The sequence below is a fragment of the Psittacula echo genome, assembly GCF_963264785.1.
Source record: "Psittacula echo genome assembly, chromosome: 10".
Classification (NCBI taxonomy): Eukaryota; Metazoa; Chordata; class Aves; order Psittaciformes; family Psittacidae; genus Psittacula; species Psittacula echo.
The window spans coordinates 14,479,823-14,491,539 of NC_137741.1; positions in this window are offsets into that span (position 1 = coordinate 14,479,823).

Consider the following 11,717-nt stretch of genomic DNA (forward strand, 5'->3'; position numbering starts at 1 on the left):
AGGGACAGAAATACCTCCTGGGTTGTGCCAGTGCAGAAACACTCCCACCAAACAGATTGTCTCTAACACGCTGGTCGAATGATTCCTCCTGAATTATATTCATTAGGAATTTGAATGTTTCTTTCCTCCATCCCCCATCAAATCATTACTCCGGAATAAATGCATTCATCAACCACCTTGCTCAGTTCCCCCCCTGCTTTGTTCAGTCGAGTTTTAAAGCATCTCCACTGAAACCGTTTGCACCTGACTCGATGCTAACGTATGGAAGGGGAAAGGGGGGGGGAAATAAATAGGAGAAGAATTGAAGTGCCACTCACAATATGGTGGAAATAACTGGGAAATTATCCCTTAAAAATAAGCGACATAATTAAGAAGGGAAAGGGCTACATTCCCTCCTCCCCACCTCCGATCTCTTCCACAATTTCTGGGATTGCATCGAGCATACATATTCCAGATGGGCTGGAGAGAAGGAGGTTGGCTCTTAATGACACGTCTTTCGCTGCCTTTGGAATGAATGATTCATTCGGATCTTGCCGAGACTCGGTGCCACAGTTGAGTTACATTTCTAGAAAATCCGTATCTTTAATTCTGGCGCTGCGTGTGGGACCCAGCAAATCATGGAATTACTGCTGTAACTTCGGATTAGTAACGCTTTCTAAATGATAGTCTAATTCCAGGCCTTCATGCTTTTCAGCGTTCACACTCACACAGCCTTTTCCCTGGGAGGCTTCCTGCGGAATTAGTGCTGGCGTCTTCCTCTTTCTCTGCCCTTTTTAATTTCTCCAATGACTTCTCATTAGAATATATAATAACAACAGCTCCTCAGAACTTTTCTTTCACCCGGTATAGCCCAATTCAGGCTGAGATCCTTTTTCCTTACTGTGGTTATGGCGATGCTTTGCTGGCCCTGGAAGGGTGCATAGGCATGTTTAGCTTGGCGGGCCTACGTGGCATCTGACGCCATTCCCCCGGGCAAGGGAAGGTGGAAAACCTGTCTCGGGGGGGCACGGGACTCCCACCTCTCATTGTGGGTGTGGGCAGCTCAGCCCTAAGGTGCTACCCTTATTTCTCAGCAAGGAATGCCCAGCTGCAGGGAAAAGGCTGGGAAAGGGAACCCGCAACCCACTTCTAGAGCAGTGGGAGCACGGCACCATCTCTCCCATCCCTCTCCATCTCCCGCAGCATCTCCTGGGGGGCAGAGAGCCTGCAAACACCCCACTCCAGACCCAGACACTGAAAGCTTTTCCTCTGCTGTTGTCGCGGCCCCGTGTGGGTTCATGGCAGCGCAGGGATGATCCCTGCGGGATGGAACTGCCACCGCCGGACGAGGGGCCGGCGGCGGTGCCCCACGGGTTGTCCAGGGGTGCCGGGGGGCCGGGGAGCCCTGCCACGGTCACGGGCGCTTGCCCCACGCCAGCGGGGAAACGTGCGGGGAGGCTGGCGGCGAGCGCGGTGCTTTGTGTCGCCATGGGAACGGAATGCAGATGTGCCAATTGCTTTTTTTCCCCCTTTCTTTTCTTTCTTTCCTTCCTTTCCGTCTTCATTTTTCTTTTTCTTTTCTTTTTTAATATTTGCCACACATTGCAATACATTTTCTATCTTAACTTCTGGGGCTTGCAGCGGAGGGTGAAGGAAAGCTTTGTGCCTTGCCAACCGCTCGGCTCCCAAAAGAAGCCCCCGGTCGGGCGGGGTGCACCCAGCAGCGGGACCCTTGCCCTTGCATCCCTCTCCCCGGAGAACCTCCACTTCTCCTTCCCAGCTACGGACAAAAGCAAGAGCCATCGCGCAGGAAAAGTGATCACATTATCATCAACTTGACCTTCCGCAGGGAGGCCGGGATCAAACCCGAAGCCGAAAAAAAGAGAGAGGAATGGAGAGAGAAGGGAAGGGGAAACATCCAAAAGCCGGGGGGAGGTCGAGATCTGGAACGGGAGGGTGATTTATTCTGGGAGGGCGCTCGCTCCCTCCGTCCTCCCCGAGCCGCGCACCCCGCAGCCAAGGAGCGCATTCGAGGTGTTTTTAAGCCAGGGTTAACCCCCGGGTTTCTCCGGCAATGAAAGCATCCGCACAGGGCTCGCCTCCCTGTCCCTGTCTCCGGCCCTCCCGCCCGAGGAGCCCCTTGCTGCAGCTGCCCGGAGCGGCCCGACGGGGCGGGCGCAGAGCCGTAGTCCTTACCTGGAGCCCCGCAGGCGGTGGGTCGGGCCGTGTCTGCTCCGCCGGTCCCGATGCGGCCGCTTCCCCCGGGCGAGCAGGTCTGGAAGTCATTTCTACTTTCGGTTATCTAGCTTTATGATGGCTCCACAACACTCATACAGCTAGATAACCAAAGACAGAAACATCCCTCCGTCGGGGATGCCGGCCATCCGTCCGTCCATCCGTCAGTCCGCTCCAGGGTGCGGGCACGGCCGGGGCAGGGCGGCCGGGGGCTGCCACCGGGAACCACACACACACAGAGAGAAAACGGGGAGGGGGCAAAATAGAGAAAAAAACGATAAATAGGAGCGGAGAGGACGAGCCGGAGCAGAGCCGCGGCACCGCCGGCTGCGGGGCGGGCTGCGGAGAGCCGGGCCGGGCCGTGCGGGGCTGAGCCGAGCTAAGCCGAGCCAAGCCGTGCCAAGCCCGCCCCGGTACCGGCCCGGGCGAGCGGCGCCCGCGCTCCCGCCCCGCTGTCCAACTTCTACTCCCCTCGCATGGTAATCGCCCCCTTTGGGAAGTGACGTCACGTCGCACACAGCCAATCCTCGACCCCGCATTTAAATCAGCGCCCCCTTTCCCGCGCTTTCCAGCCAGCCCCGGCCCGACCGGGATTGCGGTGGGTCGCGCCGCGGCTGGACGGGGCGGGCCGGCACTGCACGGCTCGGGACCGGCCCTCCCCCGCCGTACCTCCCCTCCCGGCCTGCGCCGAAGGGGCTGAGCCGCGGAGCGCTCTGCCTCCCCCCTCCCTGCCCTGCCGTGCCCCCGCGGCAGCTCCGCTGGGCCGGCAGCTATGGGGAGAGGCGGCAGCAGCCCCGCACGGCCCAGCGCGGGGACCCACCTGCAGTAACTTCCTTCTGCCTATCCTCGACGCTCCCTTCTGCCTTTGCCCTCTCCCCTCTCTCCCCTTCCACGGCCTTTCCTTTTTCTCCTCTTTTCCCCTTTCCGTCCATTTTCCTTCCCTTTTCCCGTCCCCTTTCCTTCAGCCTTTCCCCGCCTCCCCTCCCAGTGATACCCCCCCCACTCACCGCACCCCTCTCACACCTTCTCCTCCCCCAGCAGCGCCCGCCCCGTCCGATCTCTGCACCGGGAAATCCTTCAAGCCCCTTTCCCCGCAGCCAGACGCGGGGCCCGCCCGTCCCGAGCCGTACCCGCGGGCTGGGAACGCTCCGCCATCCTGCTCCGATCCTCTCTGCTGCCTTCTCCTCCCTTGTTTTAATTATTTCCCCTCCAGGTTCTGCTACTTCCTGCACAATTTCTTAACGCCATATGCGTGTTAGGGGCGAACCTGGTATGTACAAATACTAACAACGATAATAATAACGAAATGCCAGGAGGTGACCATGATTATCTGGGGTCCTTCCTGACCTATTCCTCACTAGAAAGAAAATATAAATAACAAAAATAAGAGCTGTAACCCTTCGCTGGTTCTAACCATCGCCTCCCTTTAAATCCCAGGCGAGGGGAAAACGTGACCGGTTGCAAAACGAGAGATCCGCGAAACGAAGCGATCGCGGCGGGAGCAGCCGCGGCGGAGCGCAGCCCTCCGGTCCCGCCGGCTCCCGGCGAGCTCCGCTCGGGTTATTTATTTCTTTCTCTCCTCGCCTCCCCCTCCCGCCGTATCCTTAAAGGAAAAATTAGAAATGGAATAAATAAAATCTACCGGTTCAATCAGGCTAAAAGCTGCAGTACCGGCGCTGCCAGCCCTGCTGCTCCCGCCACCCGGGAGAGCCCGGCCGCTGCCCAGCTCCCGGGAACCGCTGCTTCCCTGACGCCTCCTGCCTAACGAGAAACGGGCCCTGGGGTGCCCCTGCCGCCCCGACGGGGCTGGGGAAGGCGAGGAGAAATCTTTGCTCCGTCCTCAGCCCCCTGGTGCCTTGCTCGGAAGCGCGCTTGGCTGGGGTTTATTTTAATCTGCCCCTGAAAAAGGGGGTAAAAAAAACCTGCCACTGGTCGGATTCCTTCATTTGCTGGCCCTGGATTTTCTCCTAATTTCTCGCTGTCGCTGTTGGGGTGATCCCTGCCCGTACGCCCCCGGCCGCGCAGGAGAAGGCGCCCGCTCTCCCCACCGCCTCCACGGGGCAGCCCGAGGGTGCTTGGCCGGCGGGGCCAAGCGGAGGCGGGGGGTTCGCCTGGGCTACGGCCCGGCCTCAGCTTCCACCGACTGAGGGAGGCCGCTTTACTCACCGGGGGGAGCAGCGTGGGGCACCGCCGGCAGCTTCCCCCGCTCCCGGGGCCGCTCCGGCGGCGACCCGGCCCCGCTCTGGCCCCACCGTCCCTGCGGCAGCAGCAGAAGGGCCCAGGCAGGCAGAGCCAGCCCCGCCGAGCCGCAGCTCTGCCCAGCTGCCGCCGTGCGAGGTCTGCTGCCCGCAGCACAGAGCTCCTGGGCCGCCGTGCTGTTCGCATGAGGATGCTGCGGGTGAAGCACCGCATCTCGCCGGGCTGCTCGGGGCTGGGATCTCGCCTCTCTGCTGCTCAGAGGAGCCGTTTTTCTTGGCAGAAATGGACATAATATTGTCTTTTTTCCCCTGCTCCTTTTCGGCAAAGCCTTGTTCTGCTCGGAGCCCTCGGCCCAACCCGCTCGGTGAAGGCAGAATCCCCGCACCTGGGAGAAAATCTCACCTTGTTCTTGGGGCATTTGGGGGGTAATTTTTAGGCTTTGTGGGTTTTTTCTCTTTTTTTTTGTTAATTTGGATTTTTTTTGGGGGGGTTGGGGTTGGTGGGATAATTTTTAATCTTATTTTAGGCGCAATTTGTGCAGAATACGTACAAAATGGCTCCTTGGCACTGCGCAGAGCACCAGCGAGCAGCCCGGGGAGGGATTGGCGGGGGCTGCCCGGGCTCCGGAGGCGTCGCATGAGGGACACGGGCCCGTCCTTCCTCTGCACGAACCCATGAGATTAAACGACCCGCGGCTGCGGGCGGCCCGACGGGACGGGGAGGGGGGGCGGTGCCGGCGCGGCTCTGGCCATGGTGCTGCACCGGCTCCGGCGCTCCCGCGGAACATCCGCGCCCACCCGCGGGTGGCCCGGCCTCTGCTTCCCGTGTCCTCACTGGGGGAAGCGGAGCCGGCCGCACCTCGGCGAGCCCCGCGGCCCCGCTCCCGCCCGGTCACCGGGCAGCCCCGGGATTATTTAACGTGATCGCCCAGTACCGAGTCCGCTGCCTTCCCCTCTTCTACGTCCTGCGCGTCTGACGTCACTTTTCTTTAATTAGGAGAAGTTATTTTTAGCCAACCTGGAGTAACCCTCGCGCCTACCCGCAGCTTCTCTTAACTGTAGCTGTGCGTGTTCTGGGGGTTTGAGGGGTTGGGGTTGGGGTTGTTTTGCTTTTCCTCCCGCAAAATCGGGGCTTCGCACAGAAGCGGCAGCTCCCGACGGGCGTGAAGGGAACGCGTCGCTTTGTTTAGCAATTAAAAGCCGCCTCTGAGCAAGCCCCGGCGCTGAAAAGGCAAAGCGGCGGCGGCGGCCCGGCCCCCGCTGCTCTTTTTTCTCGCCTGCCGTCGGGGGCCAGGACCCAAGCGGGGCCGGTCCCGGAGCGTCCCGGCTCGGCGGATGCAGGGGCTGCTCGGCCGGGACAGGGGTGGTGGCACGTCGAGGGGATCCAGCCAAGTGCAGAGTCTCGGGCCATCTGCACTGCTATGATTCGGGTTTCCTAAAGGCTGAGGCCTAAAACGGGTTTCACTTGCAGGGAGATGCGGGGGAAGGAAAAGAAAAAAGGCTAAAGAGGATTAAAAAAAAAAAAAAAAAAAAGGAAAAAGAAAAAAAAAAAAAAAAAAAAAGGAAGAAGAAAAAAAATATAGGAAGAAACCCCCAAAAGATAAACCCAATCCCAACAAAATCAATTCCAAGAAAAAAAGCGTTTCCGGGAAGGAAGGAAGAAGAAGAGAAGAATGAATGGGAAAAAAAAAAATAAAATGGAAAAGGAAAAAAATAATAAAAAAAAATGAATGAAATAAAAATAAGGGGGAAAAGGATGAAATAAAATGAAATAATAATAATATTTTTTTAAAAAGCCAAATAAAAGAAACATAGCAGGAGAAAAATAAAAGAAATCCTCCAGCAGCAGAAGCCGGTGGCGGATCAGGGCACGGGCAGCGGCTCCCTGCTGCTGCTCTTCGGCGGTAAATCCGAGCAGGCGAGCGGGGCACCCCTGTGACCCCCCATCCCCCTCCGTGAAACGGGGCCCCGCAGCAGCACCCGCTGCACCGGGAGGAAGAACTTCCTCTGGAGCCCGGGATTTCTCCCGCGGCCTAAAGCCTGGGTGCACAGGGAGGCTTGGCCTCGTCCAGGCGTTTTGCCCAGTGCCGCCTCTCCCGGTGTCGTTCAGGAGCAATTCGGTAGCGTCCGGTTCCCACCACCCCGTCGGGGCTCAGCCTGCCTCATGTCCCGCCGCTGAGCTGCAACGTCCCGGGCAGACGGGGGCAGGCTGCCGGAGTAAACGCATCTCCGGCAGCCAAAAGTCCCCTTGTCTCTCGTTCGTCCCCCGTGAAGGGTGGGCCGGGGCCGGGGTGCGGCGCGGGGTGGTCGCGGTGCTGGTCCCGGTCCCGCGTGGTGCCGGCACCTGGAGAAGCCCAACTTCCCTGTGGGGACCGGCCCAACTTCATCTCCTCTCTTCGTTGCTTCCCTCCCTCTTTCCCTCCTTGCTTCCCTCCTCCCCACCGGCAGCCTGTGCATCCCCCCCGCGGGGGACAAGTCACCCCTCGCCCTCCCGCCTCCCCGGGGCCGCCCCGCCGTGGCGGCGATGCCCGGCCGCGACACTCACTCTTGCTGCCGTGCCGAGGGCAGGACGGCGGTTCCCGGGCGAAGCGGGCGGCGGGAGCCACCCCATCCCCTACACACACCGGGCGTGAGGGCAGCGGGGCGGGCAGGGGAGCCCCAGCCGGGCAGCGGCCCCAGCCCCGGGGCGGCGGCAGCAGCTCTGCCCGAGCTCCTCGCGTCTTCCCGGCGGCTGCCGGTGCCGGCTCTGGTCGGTGTCCAGGAGCTGCCGCCGCCGGCAGGCTCTGCCCGCACTGACGTCAGCCCGGCAGCCTCCTATTCACTCCAACCATGGCGGAGAGGAGGAGGAGGAGGGAGAGGGGGAGGGGAGGAGGCGGGAGGAGGGAGGGGGAGAGGAGGAGGACGGGAGGAAGGCGGCGGTGGCGGCGGGGGTTGGTGGCTGCCAGGCTCCGCCGAGCAGAAAGCGCAGCCCCTTCTCCTCACCCCGTAATTACCCCCCGAGGATGGGGCTGCGGGGGGGACTTTGGGGGGGGGAAAAGAAGAGGCGCCGTGTCCCCATCCTTGCCGCCCCCCCCTCCCCCGGAGACTCGCTCCCCCGGGGCCACCGCTCACCTGGGCGCACGCAGGGACCGCCGCTCTGCACCCCTGTCCGAGCAGCGGTTTTCCCGGTGGAAAACCGGGGTGTGACACCCCCCCCCCCATTCATCCCTGGAACCCTCGTTCCCTCGAGGACATCCCCATCCCCGCCACAAGGAGCAGGGAACGGGCTACAGCCGCCGCCTGCCCTCCGCTCCCCGCAGTGATACCCGGCCCTGCCCGGCCCGGCCCCGCTCCGCTGTCCAAATGCTGAAGGGCCCCGCGGCTCCCGGCACGGCCCGGCCCGCCTGCAGCTGTCGAACAGAGCCGGGACACCGGCTGCTCCTCGGAGGTGGGGGCCCCTCCCGGAGCCGGGCCGAGCCATCCCCGCCCCGACGGACAGGCCGAGTCCCGCAGACAGCTTCACCCCGACAGCCGCAGGGCGCTGGAACCCGGGCACGGAGGTGCCTCCCTCCGCCGCTACCTTCCTCACCTCTTCCTCATCTTCCTCACAGAATCACACACGTATCGCATCGCCTGCAGCTTTGGCAGTGGGGCTGAAAAAGCCCCCAGACCCCTCCTGCACACCTTTACTTCTTCTCCGACCTCCCCTTCTCTTCATCCCTGCCTTTAACCGCGCTCGTGTGGTTTATCTCCGATTCACTCCACCGATGCCCCGGCGCGGCTCTGGGGAGTCTCTCGCAGCCCCGATGAACGCCCAGGGATCCCCGCACAGGTTTTCTATGTAGGGAATAAAACAAGAAACCGATCGAGCCGGGAAGATGTGCGAGAGCCGAACACGCCGCCTCGCCTCTACATCCCTGCCTTTAAATTCCCCCGTTATTTTCCATTTTGCATCTGCGACTTGCCACGGAAGGAAACATAACCCCGAATGCCACCGCCAGCACAAACCGGAGCTCGCTGCCAAATTCCGTGCGGTTTTTATTTTAAAAGCGATTAACACCATTTAAAGAAAATTAATAATAATAAAGAAAGAAAAGGAATAAACCCAGCGTCTTCTCCTCGTAGCGGGGAGGGTGAGGAATCCTCTCGCTCACCCAGAGTCGCAAACCCGATGGCATTGTCGTTAAACACGAAAAGAAGAATATTAAGAAATCGCAACACTCCCTCCCGAGCACTCCCCACCTCCGCCCCCCCCCCCCCCCCCCCCAGTTTATTTGCGCTAATAATTAATTCACAAGAGCTTAACTTCGGTGTAACCCCGCGGTCTTTTCACTATAAAATCCCCGCGTTTCCTATTGAATTAGCTCTGCTCCATTGTCGCTGAAATGAAGACGCCAAACCAACTTTTACCCTGAGCATTTTCTCACCAGTCCAAAGAAAAGTCTCTCTCCTTTTACTTTGCTCCGAATTTTTTTCTTCTTTTTTTTTCTTCCCTTTTTTTTTTTTTTTTTTCTTTTCCCTTTTTTTCTTTAATTCAAGCACCCAGCCTGGACGTGTCCTGCAATTTAACTACTTTCAAATTCTTTGTTCGAGTCCCACCGGGGCTCTATTGTCACCCTATTGAGAGAGCTTATTGCCAAGTCAAGCCTGAGCGAATTGAGACACGCACGGGAGGAGCCCCGGGGGCCGGGACCGGTCTCCGTGGGCCGCTCGCCCCAGGCGGACCCCGGCCAAGCCCCGAGGGCGCGGGCAGGGCTGCCTTCAGCCCCCCAGCCCGCGATAACCGGCACCGATCTCCGCCGGAGCCGCAGCCGCCAAAGCAGCCCCGGCCCCTCACTGCCCGCAGGACCCGGCTCTGGGCCTGGTACGCCCACGGGTAGGGCTCCTTTTCTCCTCCAAAAGCATCCTCCCTACCTCGCAGCGCCGGCACCGCCCGTGCCAGCATCGCCTGGGCTCCGGTACCACCGGCGGGGGACTTACCTCAAATGCCCGCGGTGCCACCAGCCTCCCTCCCTCGCCGGTTCTCCCTTAATCCCGAAAAGGAGGATCCCCCCATGTCTCCCCCCATCTCCATCCCGCCTCCGACCCCTCCACTTCGGAGCCGGAGCCCGCCCGCCTCCCCTCGCCCTCTCCATCGCTCACTTCGGGAGCTCCGGGGCTCGTCTCACGAGCAGGAAAAATAGCGGGATATTGGGAGCTGCTTTTCTTTTCCCTTTTCCTTCTTCGTCTCCCACAGTCCCAGCTTGGAAAAGGGGGTGTAAGCGGGAAAAGGGGGTTACGAGCTGCAGGGAAGGGTTATTTCAGGAGAAAAAAAAAAGCTAGAAGAGCGGTGCTGGGCATGGATTCCCACGTAAGCCCGTACGTCACCTATAAAAATTGCCCGTTTCTCCCGTTTCTTGGCTTCCGGACGGGCGGCTGAGATACCTCTGCCAGCGGAGAAGGGGTAAAACCCCGTTAAAACCTGCCCCCCGTTGAAAACGTCTTGCTCCATCTGGGGAAGAAGGCAGACCTGAGGGATGCTGGAGAGCAGGGGCCGCTTTCCGCATCTCCCCCCTGCCTCGGGTTGATGCTTGGCCGCCTCCCGGTATCCCAAAACACCACCCGGAGCCCGCCTCAGCGTCTCGCTATCGAGAAGCGATGGGGGTTCACGGGGTCCCACGCTGGTCGCACCGGTAGGGCCGCGGTGGGGAGAAGGGGAGCAGCGGCCGCAGCCCGTTCCCTCCCCGCCTCGGTCCTCCCGTTGCGAGCGGCGGCCTCTCCGCCGTGCCCCAGGGGGAAGAGGAAGCCCTTGACCCCTGGCCCCGAGGGCAACGGGGTTAAACAAAGTCCCACCGCCCCATTATCCGATCGACAGCATCGAGCCTCCGGCGGGGAACGGGGTCTCTAAGGCGGGGGGTGTGTATGAGAATATCGCATCTCTCACGGCTTGTACCAGAGCCCGACGGGGCGCACCGGGATGGGGATGTGTCCCCGACAGAAAGACAGACAGACAGACAAAGAACCTAGGAGAAAAATTAATAGAAGACCTTACCTCATCCCGACTCATTCATTGCAATCAGCCCTGATGAAACAGCGGCTTTTTGGGGTTATTTCGGGTTTTTGTATGGTGGTGGTTTATTGGTTTTTGCCTTGCCGAACCTCCCTGCCCGCACTCGGGTGAGGAACAGGCAGCCCCGTCCGGTCCTGTTGCGGACAAGGCAACGGGATCGTTGTCATCAACGTCAACGTGAACAATTTCAGGGAGCATTATTATTTAATTTTTCTTTTTATTTTTTTTTTTTTTCAATTGAAGGGGGATTTCTATTTTATTTTTTAACGGGGCTGCTTTGTGTATATTTTTATTATTATTATTAATTTGTTTTGCGATCAAGCTAAAAAGAAATAGATCAAAGACCCCAAATGAGAGGAGATCAGCGTTAACATAATGTATCGAAGGGAAGAACAAGTCCCCCGCACCCGGGTCCTTCGCCAGAGCCAGCCAAGGGCAGGGCGTCCCCAAACCCTTCCTTGCTTCCTCCCAGGGCAGCTCATGGCTCTTTCTCTCCTACCCCGAGCACCCCAGCCCCGGAGCACCCCTTCCAGCTGGCTCTGCATCCCCAGCTCCCGCTGCAAGACCGGGAAACCTCAAGCCACCGGCATGGGGGACTGAGCACGGGGATACCCCATAGGCCTGGATCCCCCAAAGCTCAGGCAGCGGATATCTTCTGCTGCTGTATGAAACAGGGTGAAGCGCTGCCCCCACAGTTGAATCTCAGGCTGGCGGGCAGTGGGCATTTTGGAAGGCCCCGGAGGGCTGTGAAATGCATTCGAACCCCCAAAAAACAGCATCGTGGTGTGTGCGTGCGTTCCTCCCCACTCCCGTGCTGGTGCTGCCAGTACGGAGAGGAGGGGGTATAGCGGCCCCCCCAACCCTGCACCCCGAGGGAGGGGAGCTGTGCAGGGACCGGGGGTGTCGAGGCAGGGGTCGTAGGCCCCGGTGCCTGCTGCCTGGTGCCCAGCGGGAGAGAGCGGGGAGGGATGCAGCGGGAGCGGTACCAACGCTCCGACGGCCCCGGCCCCGGCCTGGGGGACCCGGCCCGGCCCGGCCCGGCAGGCACAGGCAGGCCCGCAGCGCCACCTGGCGGCTCGGCCCGGCGCAGTACGGCTCGGCCTGGCACGGCTCGGCACCCCGCAATGCCAAGGGCACGTTGGGCTCTGCCAGGAGCCACCTTCCCGGACACAGGAGTCCCTGCGGAGGGCAGCGAGCCCTCACCCACCGCCCGCACCGTCCTCTTGGTCCCCTCTACTGCACCCCGCAGCCCCTTCCCCGCACCCTATGGCCTGCCA